The 19,585-nt window shown below is 39.8% G+C and overlaps 1 protein-coding gene across 2 annotated transcripts in view; it reads left to right on the plus strand.

The window, feature by feature from the left end:
* Positions 1-19,585, plus strand: part of LOC101593174 (heparan sulfate glucosamine 3-O-sulfotransferase 3A1) — a 106,242-nt gene that overhangs the window by 59,841 nt on the left and 26,816 nt on the right. The gene's annotated exons all lie outside the window — the stretch shown is intronic.

A 19,585-nucleotide genomic window follows, 5' to 3' on the forward strand; every position in this document is an offset into this window, starting at 1 on the left:
TCAAACCATTCAAGATTGGGAGGACAGAGTAGGAGGCAGCAGAGAGAAAATAAGATAATAAGAGCTTCAAGTTGATTTATTCACCTTGTGCAAAGCCATGGGGACAGGCAGAAGAAGAATGCCTCAGAAAACTAGAAGGCAGAGGAGCTATGGAGGGAAAGATTGCAAGGCAGCCTGCCAAGTGCAAAGTTAGATTGTTGTTCTTAGATGATATAATATCACTTTATTTTTCTAACTGTTTTATACAAATACATGTGCATAAAATATGGGACATGATGCATCTACAATGAGTGAAGGCCACTCTGTTTATCCGGGAAAGGGTTAATCCTATCTGTATGTTAGCTCATTCCTGAAGCAAAGATAACCTAAGCCTGTGCATCATGAAGCTGACACCATAATTCCAACATGTTTGATCCCAGTAGTGTGTGAGTGATTGGCTCTCAGCCTGCCTGGGCAGATGGATGAATCTGGAGGCACTGAATTGACCCCACACAGAAGCCTATGTACATGAGCTATCCTAGTTCCGAAGGAGGCCCTGTCCCTTACAGATGTAGTGTCAGGTCAATTAGCACAAGTAAGAGAGGCACTGGAATGGAGAGTCTGTGTAATCCACCCTCAGACACTGTAATTTGCAGAATGCAGTACAATGACCTTAAAATTCAGCTCGGCCTCTTGATTACAAGCAAGAAATTTCTTGTGTGTTTAAATAAACCACGAGCAAGTGATCCGCTGCACGTGCTCTAGGGGTGTGAAATATTAGCAATGGACTTGCTAAAGCTGGACTTTACCTGGAAAGCATGTACAGGAGGTCTGTACTTTGGAATTTGGATCTCCACTCCAAAGGTCTTTCATTCCTACTTTTAGAACCATGAGTCTGTATGGAGAGAACCTTGTTCCCTCTTTGTTATCAGCAGGTGAAGAGCAGAAATATCCTGGATATTCTCTCATGGAGCAAAGAAAATTATATTAAAAAGAAAGAATGTACTTCTCCCTGTGTACAATACGGAATCAGGTCCCTTCAGCACATTAAAAATTAATCACTGAATATCTTCTAAAACAACCATATCTCTTTTTTTCCCTAAGTAAAAATTTAAAGAAATAGTATAACCTTATTTATTTGGGCTATGAAGTGCAACTTCTAGGAGAACAAATGAGACTGTAAGTTTTCTTGCTTGAGCTAAAGAAATACCATGAATCCCAAGCACACTACTTTGGTTCATGAGTTCTGAGAAATACCAATCTCTGTCCAGCAGCTTCAAAATGTGTAATCTGGCTCTCGATCATTCAACACAGGTTCTCAAGTCCCCAGAGAATCTTGCTAACATTATATTTTCTGGTCTTAAGGAGCAAATCTAGTAGAGTTTCGTGAATTTGATCTTTTCCCTTTTCCTGGCCCAAGGAAAAGTCAGTGCAGCATGAAAACTGAAGCTGTTCATTAGCATAGAGAAAGCAGTATATCACCTAAATGTTTCTGATTGTTATGGCTTGTGTCTAGCTATCTCCCCAAGGCCTCATGTAATCTTAGGTGAAACTTTTTCAGATCTAGAGTGTGTGATGCTAGGATTAAGGGTGTATAATTACTAAATTAGTCCACTAATTGATTTGGCATGGTTTTGAATGTGGACAACGGGAAGACCCACCCTGGGTATGAGTGCTACCTGCCTAAGGACATGCAGTTTGGATAAAATATAAGGGGCAGCAGGAGAGCTACTGTGGTAACTTGCTGCTTCTTCACTGCTTTATTGCTTTGCTGCTTTGCTGCCTTCTGTCCACCATGAACTGTTTCTCCTCTGTGCTGCACCTCTGCTTTGCCAACCTGCCTGGAGCCAGCTGACTATAGACTGAAACCTCTACAAACTGTGAAGTACAATAAACTCTTCCTCCTGTAAATTAGAGTGTCAAGTACTTGATCTCAGTAATGAACAAATTAACTAAGACACCTCCAGGATTTTTTTCTAAGGAGGAAAACTCATTTGGAGGACAAACATATCACAATATATGTTACGAACTTTTATATATTTTGAATTTCATTTTAGAACTTCCTCCACTTAACAGATCCAATGCAATCTATCCTCCATATTCTGATACTTGTTTGCAAATTTGTCTACTCATTGCAACAGATGTGCAACTGCAGAATACATACTTGCTGAACTTTCAGAACCACTCCTGGAGACAGAGTTGTTCCAGTTCCCAGCTGCAACTGACCAAAGCGACAGTATGGTGACATGTTTCAACTCTCATACTGCAAAATGTCTCTTTTGAAATCTGTGTAGTATAATGCTTCCCACATCTTTATGCTTTTTGTTGGTGCTTCTATTGTTTAACACACACACACACACACACACACACACACACCCAGCAGAGTACTGAAATACTGCCTGCTGTCTCTATGGACACAATCAATAGCTATGATGTGTCTGATGGAGACATGTGTTAGATAGGCAAGCTACATGCGTGTGTTACAGGCCTACCAGCTGTGAGTCAAGGTCAGTGAGTCAATCAAACTATGATTTGAAAAGATGACAAAATGCAGCCAAAATCTCTGAAGCACCTCATCCTATATTCCCTACAAAAACAATTGGTTGTACTAGAATAGAGAGATGTTACCTGCATGGACACAACTTCCTAAAGATCTGAAAAGGGTCTATAATTGCTAAAACAGTATTATAACAACCAAACCAAACCAATCACAAAGTGATATTTATTGTAGCACAGGGTCATATGGCATAATGTTCTTTTCTTGCTCATTTAAAATTCCTGCCTTATAATTAAAGCAATGAAACAAAAAAGACTGAACACATTAAGGACTGTAAATTTCAGAAGCGCTTGTCTGAGAGCATTTTGTAGATATTTTGAAGCAAGTTAAGAAAAGGAAACTTGAGAAACTATCTATTTTAGTACCTTTTTTATGTATTTAGCACAGGGTCTGCAGGATCTACAGGGTCTCACTACATAGACTGGACTCATAGTGATCCTCTTGTTTTCAGCCTCCCAAGTGCTGGGATTATAGGCGCAGGCCACCATGCCCAGTCTCAATTGTGTCTCAGCACACTCCGGGGGCGGGGCCAGCATTGCGCGGCAGGGATAGAAACCCGACCACTGCGCTCTGCCTAAAACAGGCTGCTGAGCTATCTGGCTGGCCCTATTTTAGTACCTTTTCTTCTTCAATTTGTCAGACCCTGAATCAATCACAGGTATTAGTCTTATTATAAATGGCAGCACACATTCTTCTTGACTGCAGATAAAAGAGCACATAGGTGGATATAGTGGTATGGACTCAATAAAGCATGTTCAAATCCTGGCTGTGGCATGTAGTGCTTGTGCTAAAAAAAAAACCAGAACAACAGAACCTGACTTCTCTATGCTGCTTTTAAGAAATTTCTATTTCAGACTGTCACCTGACAGGACCTTAAACAATGGTTGCCTTTCCCATAATGCTGTTCTATCAATGAATGTGAAGGAACTGCCTTACTCTTTTACAAACTCTCAAGTTCTAATTCCTGTAGTGTGTTGATCTCTTCTTTGTTCCACTTCCATTCAGATGCCCTTCAGTCTTTGGATTCTTTTTTTTTCCTTTGTGTGTGTGTGTGTGTTTGTGTGTGTGTGTATGTGTGTCTTTTTAAAAAAAGTTTTATTCATTTTAATGAGAAGAAAATAGCAATGAAACAGTTTCAAAACAGGTTAGTTGGACAGTTACAATAATTAGTACACTGTGTATTGTTGTCTTCATAGTAGTTATTCAGAGGACCAAATGCAGACATGATATCTTGTCTAAACAATATTAGCACAAACCTTTCTTTTCATTGAACTAATAGAAGGTAGCTGTGTATCTATCCTATTGTGTGTGTGTATATATATATAAACACAAAATGGTCCTTTATTTATATGTTTATAGCAGCATAATTTGTGGTAGCCAAATCTTGGAAACCACCAAAATATTCCTTCACCTAAGGAATGGATGAAAAAATGTGGTGTTTTTATACAGTGGAGTATTATTCAGCTATAAAGAAAACTTAACTCGAAGCCTTCATAGATAAGTGGATGCTACTTGAAGATATACTCATAAGTGAAATAAACCATACCTACATGTGTAAATATCATATTGTCTTTGGATTCTTTTGGAGAACTTATTTTATGACTCTTTTGTCGGGATCTCCTTACCAAGTCTTCAGCTTTCTCCTGAAGGGCTGGACTTAGCTTTCTGATTTCTGGAACTTGCCTTCCTCTTTTGAACTTGCTTATTCCCCCTGTCAACTTTGGGGATGTCTTTTCCTGGGATGAACCCTGAGCCTCCTCCCGGCCAGACTTTGAACTTCCTAGAGTGCCTTTAGCTCACCAGGGTGACTCTGTCCTTTGTGTTACATGGTAACAGTCAGTTTGTAAATGAAATTGTAAATTAACACATTTGCAACCAGTGCTTGGGAGGCCATGAGACGTCCCTCTGTGTGCAGGGGATCCTATGCTGAAGGTTAGTAGTTCCTTCTTCAGCCTTATGAACAACTGCCAGAGAAGTCACTGGTAGTGTATGTCCATGACTTTTCTGCCTAAATTGGGCAGCCTCAACTCATCTGGCTGACTCTGCTTGCAAAGAGGCATAGATCTCAACTCTAATTACCAGTCCTGAATTCAAGCCTGGTCTTCTGATCATTCATCTTTTAAGTGTTCAGCTTCTGAATCCCATTTGGTTCCATGTCCCCCTCTCTGTCCCATAACCTCCTCTTGATGTGGCCAGAATAGTTAACTGGGACAATTAGTAAATGCTGAATCATTGAGTCAGTGAATGAAGCAAGTGTCTGTGTGAGGTATACAACTTCCTGAGTGGGCTTAATGGAAGCCTAAAGAGATTTTTCACAGATTCATGGGTTTTCAAAGGAGAAATTTGCATATTAATAAGAAGCTGTTCAGACTGATTCGCTTAATGTGTTTGGAGTAAGTATAATTAAATGTCAAGGGAGATATATCATGAAGTAATGAAGCTGAAGCCAATTTATCAAAAATAAGGTCTGGAGAGAGACATTTTAAATAATAAACAGTTCTCTAACCTTCCTTTTTAAGGTGATTTGCTTAGTCTGGGCCAAGATTTACATGTTTTTTGAGACTCAGTTCAAACAAAGATGGTGGGGGTGGGGAAGGAGAATGGATATTTTTCCTATTCAAGTTTATAACATTCAAGGAGGTCTTTCCTGTCTGAGCCACTTTAAAGGGCATAAAACCTATTTAGTTTTCTTCTCTCAGATATTGGGATGTGGTTTGCATCAGCTCCCCAGCCAGCCCCACAAATGCAGCTGCCATTTGCAAACTCCTGCTCTGAAAAAAGGGAGGTAGTAAGCAAGGCTGGCTAGTCACTCAGTTGTATCTGTAAGAAGCACTGCTGAAAATCTTCCCTGGAGTCCTTACTGCTGAAGAATGAGCTGTTTATGAATAAGCATGTAGAAAGAGTTGGGCACTCTTTGAACAGACTTAATTCACGCTTTGTTTTGAATTCGCATAGGAGAGAAGTCATGATAAGTTTTCAAAGCCACCCTTGAACGCTTTGCTCCAAAGTGTCAGATTGAATTAACTGAGAAATCCAGACACATGACCAAAGATGGATTCTCTTAGATTAGAGACACTAAATTGACCTCAGGAAAGTTGATCAAATGGAGACACTCAATAGCATCTTGATTCTGTTTAGTAGAATAGGAAAATCACTAGGCTCATTTCTAAACAGAGGAGAGCAATCAGAGCCCTCCCTGGCCTCCCTTTAAGGATAAAGGGAGATAATTTATAAAAATTACCTTAAGAAATATCTGGATTGGAGAAGACATTCTTTTAATTTATTCCCTCACAGAGGAGTTTAATTTTTATTTAGCATTTTCAGCCATTTGTAAAGCTAGTTAGTGAATGTGAAAGTCTAAAGTCTTGTCTTGGTGGAAAAGAGAAGCAAGGGAAGTCAATGCCATGAAACCTCTAGGTAGAAGGGGAAATGCCTGCCTTTGGTTCCTTTGTCACACTCACAAAATTACAAGCTGCGTACACAAATGCAGCTACTGAATACTGACTACTTGTATTGACTCTGGCCATGGGAAGGATTCAACAGAGAAAGGCCATGATTCAGGGATGTCACTTAACTAAAATTTCAGATGGCAGCAGTTTTACTGAAAAGAGAGATAACTTTGAGAAGTATTGAGAAAATGTTTGTCTTGTATCCTAACAGATTGGTCATATATGTTCATGTATTTGTTAAGTGAACAGGATCCCCTACCTTTGTCAATGTACTGCTTAGAAATCTACCTGGGTTGGATTCAGGTTTTATCATAGTACTGCTTTGAAATCCACCTGTCTGGGGTTCAAATTCCAGCCCTGTGCCTAACTTCCTATCTGGATAGCTATGAACAAGTCAGAAAGTGGTGATTACAATATCTTCCTGGTTTGGCTTTTGTGGAGATTAGTGTGTGTGTGTGTGTGTGTGTGTGTGTGTGTGTGTGTGTGTGTTTGTATGTGTGTGTGCTGCTTATTTATTATCATTGTGATTTTTATCATTCAATCCATGACCCCATGAGGCCATCTTTTCTTGGAGGGTTATCATTTGGTGAGATTCTGTATTTTATTTATTTATTTTAATTTTATTTAATTTTATTTTTTAAGAACTGGACATCGAATTCAGGCCCTTGTACTTGCCAGGCAAGCACTTATTCTACTGAGCTATCTCCCTGGCCCAGATTCTTTCTTTGAACCCTGAATTTGCTTCTCAATTTCATTGATAGCTGAAAATAAGAACTAGATTTCAGATGAGATTGTGTATGTCCAAACAAAAGAGTCTTTTAGGAACTTTGTGTGGTATCTGTTTAGATCAATGAGAAGAAAGGCATTTCTTTTCTGAGATCAAGCCCTGCATAGTTGGTTCCTTTTCCTCTTTTCCTCCACAGTGTATCTGAGGAAGGTGGAGCTGAAGCTTCAAATGCAACACTGGAATTATTCCTCCCTCTTCAAAAAATTTGTTGCCAATTCTTTTCTCTTTTTCTCTTTCTCTTCTCTCCCCTCCCATCCCCCCTTTTTGGGGCACTGGGATTCAAGCCTGGACCTTTGCATTGAGGACATTTGCATCCCTACCTCCCTAACTTTTTTAAATTTTTAACTTGAGACAGGACTGAAAAAAAATCTGTCCTCGCTGAATTTTATACTTAGCAAATATACCTTTGAAAACTAAAAGTAAAATATTTTCCAGTTGTATAAACTTGAAATACTCTAATACCTCCAGATGTAGCATATAGAAAATAACAAAGATCATAATTCAGAAGGCAAGAGAAGTTGCTGTATGGTCCTGGATAAAGAATAAAGAGCTCTCAAAATGGTAGTGATGCAGGACTATGTAAAATATATTAGATGAACCCATTTAAAAGGTCATTGAAGATTTCCGCAAAACAGTATCAATCTTATGTCAGGTTATATACATATTTTTTCATATACATATAAATGTGTGTGTGTGACAGAGAGAGAGAGAGAGAGAGAGAGAGAGAGAGAGAGAGAGAGAGAGAGAGAGAGAGAGCTTGCTGAGTTGCAACGTTTCTCAAGACCTCGGTTTCCCAGTATACTTTCAATATATAGTAGAATGCAGGGGAAGTGGTTCAAACACCCAACTACTCAGCCCATCTCTTACCTCTTGAAGTAACCCACCAACATTTCCAAGGAACCTCTTGGGCTATGTTCAGCCTAGAATCAGTTGTAAAGCTCACTGGCTGGAATTTTTCTCTAGCTGTGCTGAATAGGTTTAAAGTACTGTTTTAGTCATACAATTTTAACCTCATCACTGAAACTTACAATGTACATAAAAATATTGCACTGTTGTCATGAACACTGAGACAATTTTATATGTGTTCCTGAGTTTTGCCATGTAGAAAGCTTTTCCATAGAAAATTGACAGTCCAGAAAACCACTTGAGGTGGTTTTTTGTTTGTTTGTTTTTCTTTACTCAAAAGTGTGTTCCCAGTTGTGTACTTTTCTCCTTAGAAACAGCAGAATCAAGAGTCTTGGGTGTCATTGCTGACAGGACTCTACAGAATGCCCAGTTGGAAAGACTGTCCACATGCCCTATTGAGAACAAAAGCCACTCATTAACTGTATTGTTGACTCTATTTCCAGTAAGTTCAAGAATAAAAGATGAAGTTTTATGGAACTAGAAGGCTGTTTTGCTTACTACTGTCAGATTTTGATGTGAAATATTTTTGGATTCCTCAAACTCTCCTCACAAAATGTTTTTGTTAATATTCAAAAATGTCATGGAACTCATGAAAGTAGGAAGATTTTGTGTTCCAGTATGAATAGTAAGTGAATTTAATAAATATAAATATTTTTTCAGTGGGTTTTAAATGCTGTTTCTAGGGTTCATTGTGAGAAGTCAAAATGAGATTTTTCATGCAGTGTTTCCCACATTACAATGACTGGAGAATATTGTGAAAGCCTCATATCACTGTGTTCCTTAGCACATATTTTGGGGAAAGATTTTTATTGCCATTTTTTTGTTTCACCAAACCAAATTATTATTTATAGAATGGAATAGTTTCTTTAGATTGGATGGTCTTTATTGTCAGAATTTGACTTTAAAGGAATATTTTAGGACCCAGTGAGCAAGTCTTTTCCTATCCTGTTTAAATATACTGTCAATTCCTTTCCTGAATATGTGGCCCTAAAGAGTGGATTTTACTTGATAGATTGATGCTATGATATGATTGATTTTACTGTATCATGGGAGAAGCAATTCATTTTCTCTTTAACATATAGCAGGTGCTGTTCGTTCAAGGAAACCACCTACATAGAAGTAAAATATCTTTTTCTAGGCCTGTCAAAAGGACTATGCTATGTAATTCTCTATATTTTATTGCTTTGGATAGCTCATTATTCTCCCAGGATTACCACTTTCGTTTATCAGAGTCTGCAAGCCAAGAGGAGTGTCTACACAGGGCATTTATGAGAGCTGTTTATCTTGGACAACATACTTCCTTCCCCAGTCTCCCCTCATCACTGCATGTGTCTGCACTCTGCTTCTGCATCCTATTCATGACACACAGACTGCATCTTTGTCTCATTGTTTCTGTGTGGTGCGTGTGTTTCACTGCTTGAAATGCCTGTTTTCTACCTTTCTACCCATCCATCTCCCACTCTTCCTTCAAAGGGAAGCACTAATGTTACTTCCTCCCTGACTTTGTCTTCTTCAGTTTCCCCAGTGGTTGGTCCATCACACCATCTTCATGTTGCGCATTCATTTCTTCATAACCGACAGGGCTATTGTTTGGATTCTCTAGGAGGCAGATCTTGAGATGAAGTTAAAGTACAAAAGGCATCCTGGTAGGACATGGAAGGAAGAGTGGAAGGAAGCTTGGCTAGACAAGGTCCATGCAGATCTGATAGTCTCTGCCAGCCTAACACAGAGCTATGAAATGAAAATGGCTCATCACAGTTGCCCCAGTGCTGGTACTAAGCCTTGGTGTCCCTGCTTTCTTCTATCCACTAGACATCCCAGCCTCTACATTTTACAAATGAGAAAGCAGAGACATTTCATGTTCATGCTGGCTTATGCCTTCCTTGATGATTTGATCCTTACTAAACTGAATACCAAATCAGAATCTAGGAGCTCAATCCAAACATTCCCAGTGATACTCCCTCATCCTGATGGCATGTGTCCATGTTCGATGATCTGGCCAGTTCTGCAGGCTGTGTCTTTTCCAGGGAGGACTAAGAGGATTAAGTGTCACTAGAAAAGGATCATGAGAAAATTACTAGGGACGTCTACACTAGGTCATTGACACTAAATACTAGATATTAGTGAAGTCCGCAGACTATCACAAGGAATGAAAGGGAGCTGGTATCCACAAAGCCAGATTAGCTACACCACAAATTTTGTTTATAAAAGGAAGAAAACGTTGGAGCAGAATTTGAACAAACATCCGCAGTTTTTTTCCCTGTTCTGTTCCATGAAAAGTAACAAAGTTACTTTTCAAGGAAGCTGCATGACTGTGGGGTTATCTTAAGTGTACTGCCCAAGACCATGCCTCCCTGCACCCTCATACTGCGTGCTGAGCCTTCTCTGCGCCGGTGGCCAGGGGCCTCTGCTCCCCCACAGGAGTCTGCCCCACTCCAGTGGTGACTGATAATGCTTTAATTACCAAACCCAAAGCAGGTGATGTCTGTCTGCTTGGTCCTGAGGGCTCTTGATTACTTAACTCCCTCCCTAAAAGGAAACACTTTCCACATCAATAATTAAACAAAGCAATTAGGGGAATTTAAAAAGTATAATTAGACAGAATCAACTCTGTGTCCCCTGAGCTTTCTATCTCCTGTTCTTCTTTATGCTCTGTGCCCTCCCTCCCCTTTCCCTGAAGGATCATTTTGTGGGTACAGCAGGCCTCTGTTCTATGTCTTTAAAGCCCTGGTGGGAGAGAAAAAAATCAATTTAAGACGATGAACGTGAAGAATGGAAGGTAAGAACAGATGCAGCCTGTCTGTTTTTGGTCCTAGGCTTGCTGTTTCTGAAATGCAGACAGCTTCTTTCCTGGGACTGGCACCTACACTGACACAGAAAGCCTCTGGCACCGGGTTTCTGTCTCTGAAATTATGCCAGGCAGCATACGGTGTCTGCCTCGAAGGGTCACCATAAGAAGTGGACTCGACTAGTCCCTCTCACCTCACTTGTCTGTCTAGCACCCTCAGGTGGGCAGGATCTGAGTTTGTGTTATTCAGAGGAGTTTGCTATAACTAAATACCCAAAGCTGGGTTTCAGAAAAGAGGATGATTTGACTCACATTTTCGGTAACTAGGGGACTTACACAGCACGGACGGCATCATGGTAAAGAATCTTTGGCTGCTTTACAGCCTGGCACAGAAGCAGAAAGGGAAAAGCTGCATGCAGGAAGGAGCCAGGCAGCAGGGGGGCCCTGTGTTACAACAGCTTCTCTCCTGAGAACTAATGCACTCTTGCAGGACCCAGCCCGCTCCATGAGACCAATGCTAATCCATTCAAGGGGCTGGAGTCCTTGTGATCTAATTATCTTCTGCTGTCCCCACCTTTTAAAGGTTGTACTGCACTGAGGACTAAGCCCACTTGGGGACAATGACATCCAAAGCAGACCACAGGCCAACCAAATCACATGAAAGATATGACAACTAGAAATGGGTCCTAGGGTCAGGGAGATAGCTCAGTAGCATAAGCGCCTGCCTGTCAAACATAAGGTCTTGAGTTTGAGCCCCAATACCAAAACAAAACAGAACAAAAAAAATCAGTCCTAATTTTGGATGGTAGTGGGAACTTTGCTGTGTAAATCTTACCTTTCCGAAGTCCCCAGGGTCATGACCAAAGGAATAGTACCAACAAGGAAAAAAACACTTCCAGCAATGGAATAAGAAGGATTTCTGTCAACATAGCAAAGAATTGATAGACTTCACTAAGACATGATCCAAGGAAACCTGGCTTGAAGAACTGGTCAGTTCAATAAGGTACCAGGATGGAAGGAAAATCTTACCCTGGAAGGAAGTTGAAGAGCCATCAGTAAACTGAAGTTCAGACACTTGGGCCTGAGAGAGGGAAGGCTGCAACACAATTAGCAAGGGCAGGCTGAAGAGGCACCCAGGGCAGAGCTGAATAAGCAGCATTCAGTCCTGCAGATGGCCAGGCCTAAACACTGAGCTCACACCTTGAGGGAGGTCACTTCAGGGCCAGTGGCTCAGCACAGCCCCTCTGGAGACCTCATTTTGGAGTAGTTGTCCATGTACTTGCTCCTTACCTATTCCTTACAGCAAATACATTTAAACTTTAATTTGATATGGAGAATCACACAGAAAGGTCATACTTCTCTCTTCTTTTATTCTGGATAAATTTTTACAGGAATTTCAAAAAAAGCAGAATCCTTTTCAGGCCAAATATGGTCAACTGTAGGTCTACTCTGGTTTCCTGTGTGGCCAGCAAGGAGATATGTGATCAATCGCAGACCTCAAGCCTTTAGAATAGAAGGGATTGGAGGAAGCAGAGAAGAATGGCCTCCTGTTCTGTCCCTCTGTGACAGCTTCAGAATAGAATGAGAGAAAATCTGAAAAAATAGCTCATTTCCTTTTTCAAGATTTCAGCCTACAGTTTTAAAAGGTTAATTGAATGCTTTGTAAAAATCATGACGATAGTTTGAAAGTATAGGGATGCCAAAGGGGAACAAGGTAATCAGAGAATAAAAGGGAAACAAACAAACAAACAAATAAAACTCTATAGGGGCCGGGGAGATGGCTCAGTAGAATAAGTGCTTCCCTGACAAGCACAAGGGCCTGGGTTCAATCCCTGCTTCCGAAAAAAAAAAAAAAAAGAAAGAAAGAAAGAAAATGATCTCAAATGGGCAAGGCTAGGTAAGGAAAGTTAGGGAATTAAAATAAAAATGATTAAAGTTATGTAGTAAAAATAAAATAATGCAGGGCTGGGGAGATGGCTCAGTGGAATAAGTGCTTGCCTGGCAAGTGCAAGGGTCTGAGTTCAGGCCCCGGTTCTGCAAAAAATAAATAAATAAATCTGTGACAAGTTATTTTATAACAGATATATATGAAAATAATATGAATAAGATTTAAAATAATAAGAATAAATAATAAGCATAGTTAATAACAACTTGTCAGATTCCTGGGAATGCACACACACTCAGATGGATGAAAGAAAACAAAATGCAACAAGATGAGGTACCACAGTTCCATCAAACAATGTGAAATTTAAGGTAAAAGCCCTCAAATGGAAAAGATCCATTTTTACCAAGAGAGGACATAATTCATAGTTTAATATCATCAATGCATACATATTAGATAACGTATCATTTTGCACCAAAATATATGCGGTAAAAGCTATTGGAAATAAATACAAGCAGAGGTACTTGTAATTTTTATCTTGAAACAATTGTAGATTTACAAGATTTTAATTTAATGTAAAGAAAATTCCTGTTCACTTTTCACCCAGCCTCACACAACATCACCATCTTGTATAACAATGATACAATATTAAAACCAGGAAATTGATATGGGCACAGTCTACAGAAGAGCAGATATTTTTTTTAAAGCATCATTGTATTTGGTAGGATATTTTGATATATATATATATATATATGTATATATAATCTTTTTCTGCGCAATTAAGAAAATGTAAATAAACAGTCAGAACTCTCAAAAATATGCTAATTGTTGAGCTAGTGAGTAGCTATCAGAAGGCTACTTATCCTGCAATCAGAAAATAGTGCTTTTGGGCTCAGAGAGATAGCTCAGTAGAATAAGTGCTTGCCTGGCAAGCACAGGGTCCTGAGTTCAATCCCCGGTACCAGCCCCTCGCAAAAAAAGAAAATAGTACTTTCAAACATCTGTGAACATTTATAAAACACTTGTAAACTTATATACAAAAAGCATAAGTTTCCTGAAAGTCTAAACAATACTAAGCTCACATTCTCAGTAAAGAAAATCAAACTAATAAAATAAATACAATCTTTAAAACTATTTTCTTTAAAGTCTTTAACTTCAAATCAAATGTGCAGCCCCCAAAACTATGAGAACTGAAAGATAACACCGTACCTGCCATATTTGTATAGTCACCAGTATAAAGAAAATGAATTCATAGCCTTAAGTACTTTCAAATTAAGCTAGAAGAACTGAAAATGGGTTAAAGTAAGCATTCAAATCTAAAAAACCTAGAAAATGAGCAAAAAAAAAAAAAAAAAGAATCAAGCAGACTAGATATAGCTAAAATTTAAGAGATTAGAAAATATATAACTCTATAGGAATGAATTTACTCCCATAGGAAATTTACTACTATAGTAAATCAGAGATAAATTCTCTATAGAAGGATACAAACCCTGAACAGTAGGAAAGAAAGGAAAATAACAGTTATTGAAAGACAATTAAGTAAGAAACAATCATATGAGAGCAAGCCAAACCTTACTAAGAGAGAAGTCTGAGCAATTTCACTATGGAAACTAATTCTACTTATTACTGCACCATTAAGGAAATGCGCCTAGCTAGGGATGGTAGACCCACATGCCACAGCCCGCAGAGGGCACCAGCAGCCCCCTGTGTGGTCCCACCCTCCACCTCACAGCATCTTTCTTCTTGTCTCTGCAATGTCTGCTATTTGATGATGTTGGTCAGAGGCATTTCTCAGTGATGTCCTGTATCCTTCTGGAGTATCATCCATGTAATACCCTCTGTTTCTTCGCGGACTTTTCTTCCTAACTTTACTCCACATGCAAACACCTAGGCTTTGTGTCAGTTAACTGAAGCAGTTTTCTTCTCAAGAATAAACCAGGCCAGCCACATCTCATTATTTCACCCCCTTTTTTTCTTTATTAAGTTTAATGGCACAATGTAGATAGCCGTAATGATCATATTTACCATAGGAAATCTGTGCTTGTATATGGTATATTTTAATTCCTTTTTCCCCAGGCCTCTCCCCTCCAGCACCTCTTCCCGTCTCTATTTAAGATGCTTTTGTTTCCATTTTACTATCTTTTAAATCTTTTTTTTCCCCCTTTTTCTTTCCTCCTTTCGACTTTTCCCTCCCTGGTTCCTCTTTCCTTTGGAATAATTTCTTTCTGTTTCACCAGATCTCTTGTACATTTTGGTTCATTTTACTCTTTCAGTTTCTTACATCAGAGAAACAATGTGTGTGTCTGATGTATTTCACTAAATAGTATGATTTCAAGGTACATCCATTTACCTAGATATGTGTCCGGTTTATGTTTCTTTATGGCTGAGTAATATCCCATTGTGTTAACACACACATGCACACACATACACACACACACACACAAGCATACATGCATGCACACACACACTTTTTCATCTACTCCTTAGTTGATGGGCATTTGAGTTGTGTCCAAGGTTTAACTATTCCATCAACTATTCTACACAACAACAATAGCCAGACTGTCACATCACTGTTTCTTACAATCCATGGTGGTCTTGGGGGTGTGTGTGGAACATTTAAGGGGTAGGGCAGGTGGGAGGAAGTCCTTGAAGGGCGTGCTGGACTCACAGCTCTTCCTGCCTCTTTCCCTCATCTGCTGGCCTCCATGAGGGCAGTGGCTTTGCTCCATTATGATGCACTGCCTAGCACAGGCCCAAAGGCCACCTGCCAACTGACCATGGACAGAAACCTCCAAAAAGGTGAACCAAAAGAAAACTTTGCTCCCAATAATTTGAGTATGTCAGATATTTTTTTTTTCGGTCATAGCAATGAAAAGCTTATGAACACATTATTTTATCATTGCCTATTTGTTTCAGCTTTTATATGTTCATGTTTCATGTCCCCAACTGATAGCAGATGCCTTTTCTTGTATGACTTGATATTCATCAACAAATCCAGTGTTCGCTGTCTAGAAAGTGAAACAGAAACAGACGTTGTGTAATAGCTATCTTCTGAAATAGATGTTAAGACCAACACTAGCAACACTTGATGTGTTCACAAAGCTTTGCTGTTTCCCTCAGCATGTGGTAGACTCAGCAATTTGGGTAGCACATGATGTCCTATTTTTACCATTTTATATTACCTAGGGTTAAAATAAATCACCAACCCCTTAATAAGATAACAAAATACTCATTATGTGTTCAAAGAAAATCACATTAAATTCAAAACAACTAAACTGAGGACGATAAATGACTAAAAGACTATAAAATCCATTTTTTGCAAATACTTAGATAAATAATTGGCTTACTGTGATTCAAGGCCCTCTTGCCAGTGTTTGAACTGTTTCACCATGATCCACATTACTGGTAGGCATATATATGCATGCAAACGTGAAATCCATATTTATAAAGCAAAGCTTTCTCTTGTGCTGTACAGTCTATTGTTTTCTATAGTATACTTTTTGATATTTTATATCGCACATTTTATACAAACCTAGCCTTTTAAATCTACTGATCATAGAGCTATCAGGATAGCTCAGCAGACGAAACACCTGCTTAGGTAAGCACAGGGACCAGAGCTTGATCCCTGGCACCACATGCCACGTCAGCTCTGCATCTGAGTGTGCTGAGCCAGCCACCGAGACCAGGCATGGTGGTGCACACCTGTAATCCCAGTGCTGCGGAGGCTTAAAGCAGGATCTCTATGAGTTCAAGCTGCTCAGCAAGACCCTGTAATAAATACATTAAAAAAAAGAAAAAATTAGTCATATTAACCTCTAACAGAGGTTCTCAACCAGGAGACAGTTCTTCCCCAAGACATTTGGCGATGTTCAGAGAGATGTCTGGTTCTTGCCATACTTTGGATGCCTGGGAGGAAGACAGGAAGCTGCTGTCATTGGTTGAATAAACCTAGGCTGCTGCTCAAATACTTCAATGCTCAGGACAGCTCTGCAAGAAACAATCCACCACTATATGATGTCAATGGTGTCGAGTTAGGAAATCCAGCTTCAGTAGTGGTGTGCAAGGGTCTCAAGCACCTTTGTCAATGTTGGGGTTACCAAGAAGAGAGGAGTCTTGCCTACAGGTATATGCTAAAGCTTCTTCCAAGAACAACAATAAGAGCACATTTGTCTTTTTAGGGACCTCACAAAGTAAGCCCTCTTCCATAATTATAGTGCTTGATACACTCTTTTTTTCAAGTGTGTGTCAAGTTGGGAGCCTTAGGTCTTCAGGGCCATGCAGGGCACTCAAGGCTAAAACATTAATGAGTGCCTCTCTAAGTGTCCATGGAAGCTGATTCATCACTCAGGGTGATTAGCTGTGTTGTGTTAGAACTAATGAGCTCTGAGTGCCAGTAGTTGGTATTTGAGCTTAGTGGGGCATTGAGACTGAGAGCACTCAACTTTTTTTGACCTGCCTGTGCCTCTATTACTTCAAAACCCAGTAGTGAGAAAACTGCTGAAATGGCCATTTATTCCCCATCAGGCTAATTACTTCTTTTCCCAAGATCAAGACTATATTGGGAAGGGCTGAGACATCCGAAAGCAGAGAACATCCTGCTTAGTGGGGCAGGGAAACTCAGGAAGCCTTTGTACCCCTTAAAGGAAATGGGCTATTAGCAATGAATCTAAAAGCCGAGTGCAAAGTGGAGGCACTTCTAAGGCAGTCTGCAGACCAAGTGGGCCAAGAGGCAAGCTGTAGAGGACACTTGAGGCAGGAGTGTGGGAGGTCTGTCACCGGGCCAACAGCTGCTGCTGTGGGGAAGGGATGGTGGCAGCGAGACTGGGAGCACTTAGGAGGATCATCACAAATGATAAAGAACCTGGAACAATGCACATGAAGTTGCTTTTGGTTGGAAAGTTGCTTTTGGTTGGAAGGTTTGAAGTGTCACAGCAAGTGAAGCTTTCAAGTATCACAGCAAGCACACATCAAAATGGACATATAAGGGTGTTGTTCTTGTCTTCTTATGAATAAGTAATGTTTATCTAAAAAAAAGTCTGAACAGAAATATTTGGGTATTTTTCAAATTGCTAGCTATAATCATTTTGAAATGGTTCTAAACTGTCATGTAACAGTTGGGATAAGTTTTAGAGGTTGCTATGGCTTAGGGGATTGAGCCACAGAATTTTGTTCCTGTTTGGTTTGTTTAGCATTAGATAAATTATTTCATGTCTCCTGTTGAGGGTCTAATAGTATATCTGTCTATCTATCTGTCTGTCTATCTATCTATCTATCTATCTATCTATCTATCTATCTATCTATCTAGATATAGGTATATTATTGTGATAGGACTGATAACATTTCTAAAAATTTGCTTTCCCCAAATCTATAGCCTCAATAGAATTGGTTAATAATGGAATTGTCCAAAATATAGCACATCAGATCTTGTTTTACACTATCATTGAAGCAGAGTTAAAAGCATACTGGAGAAAAAAAAGTTAATACTTGGTTAAAATTGTGGTTAAAAGAGATATGGAGAGGCTAGGAAAATAGCTTAGTAGCTTAAGTGCCTGCCTGGTAAGCACCAGGTCCTGAGTTTGAACCCTGGTACCCCCCCAAAAAAGCAATAACATACCAACCCCCCATTGCTCCTTTGTAAGACATTTTACTAAGTGGGGGATGGGACAAGAATGTGGGAGCAAGTAATCAACCTTGATTTCCATAGCAAAGGTACCTTCATTATATCTATTAGATGTTCTAAAGAGAGTTACACAGACAAATTAAAACATTAGATGTTGCACAGTTACAAGAGATGAAGCCAGACACTACTGGTTCTCAAACCTGATCTATTTTCATATTTTTTTTTCTATTTACTATCTCCAACAAATTCTGTGCTTGATACCATCTGACCCTCTGATATTTAAATGTCCACCAGTATTGTAAATGTCTTTTATGCAGTTAGAAGTGTTTTTCAAATTGTAATACAAACAACTTACCTGAATCCAGAGCAATTTGTAATAACCCTTTTTCTAGTTTACAAAAGTTGAACAATAGATTTATCTTCTCTCAGAAAGTTGGGGTGCAAGAATGAAATAATCACACATGTCAGTTATCTGTGGTTCATGCTTTACAACAATGACCCCCCAAAATTGTATGTCATTAGTTGATCTGGGTCAGGTTGGTCAATGTCTCAGGTGGCCTTGCTCAAATGTCTCCGATCAGCTATGGACCAGCCAGTGGCTGTGAGGATGCTGACTGAGCTGCTTGCCGATCTGGATATCAATTGCTACAGAGTGACCTAAGGAGGCTTTTACTTGCAGGCTTGATACCAAGCTCACTTGGCTTTGTTCCATGTACCTTTCATCTCCCAGAGGACCAGTAATTCAGACATGTTTTCAGAGTGATACAGGGTGAAGAACATCTTGGGTGGGTGACCTCCAAATGATATAGGGAACCTCCAAATGACATAGGGAAAAATGATCTCCTGACCTGACCTGGATGGGTTCGTGTTCTCTAAAACCAAAGAATGAATTTTAGGAACAAACGGAGGTTATGAGCAGAATATATTTATTAAGGGAAAGAAAGCTCTTGTCCAAGAGAGGGAAAGGAGGGGGGTGCCCCCAGAGCGGGTTGTCCCAGGAATCTGTCTCTTCCAGGGACTTTTATAGAGGAAAACCATGCAGTGAGGCAGGTCTAAGGTGGTGGAGAACATGGGAACTCTCTTAGGTAGGCATGAGGTGGGACAAAACCATGGTTAACCAATGAGATTACAAGCACAATTACTCAGGTAAAATTGATTAAATCCAGTACCAAATGGGGAAGCAAGTCATATAGCAAGTGGGCATGAATATGGGACAGGGTCTCTTCTTGTTGGGGATTGGGCTAGTGACACATTTGGGCTTTTTCAAGGTGATTGGTACCTATTTAGTATATCAATCCCTAATGCCTATCCCTGGAGAAGTATGTAGCTGTGTTTCCTCTTTTGTCTTGGTCTTCAGGTGTGGCCCATTTGGGAGTGTCTGTGTCTTCCAAGTTGCAAGGTCACCTTGTCTTCCATCTTGTCTCCTTGAGGGCCTGGCCCTGTCTGACTGCCTATAATATTTCTATCTAACTCAGGCTGCCTGCAACAAGAGTAATGGCACAATAGAAGGCCATCAGCGAACAGGAGCTGCTCCAGTGCTCTTATTACATAAACTTCTGATGGTCCCTTGACCAAGGCAAGTCACTCAGACAGATTAGCTACTGTATCTACAGATGC

The sequence above is a fragment of the Octodon degus genome, unplaced genomic scaffold (assembly GCF_000260255.1).
Source record: "Octodon degus isolate 3935 unplaced genomic scaffold, OctDeg1.0 scaffold00253, whole genome shotgun sequence".
In the NCBI taxonomy this organism is placed as follows: Eukaryota; Metazoa; Chordata; class Mammalia; order Rodentia; family Octodontidae; genus Octodon; species Octodon degus.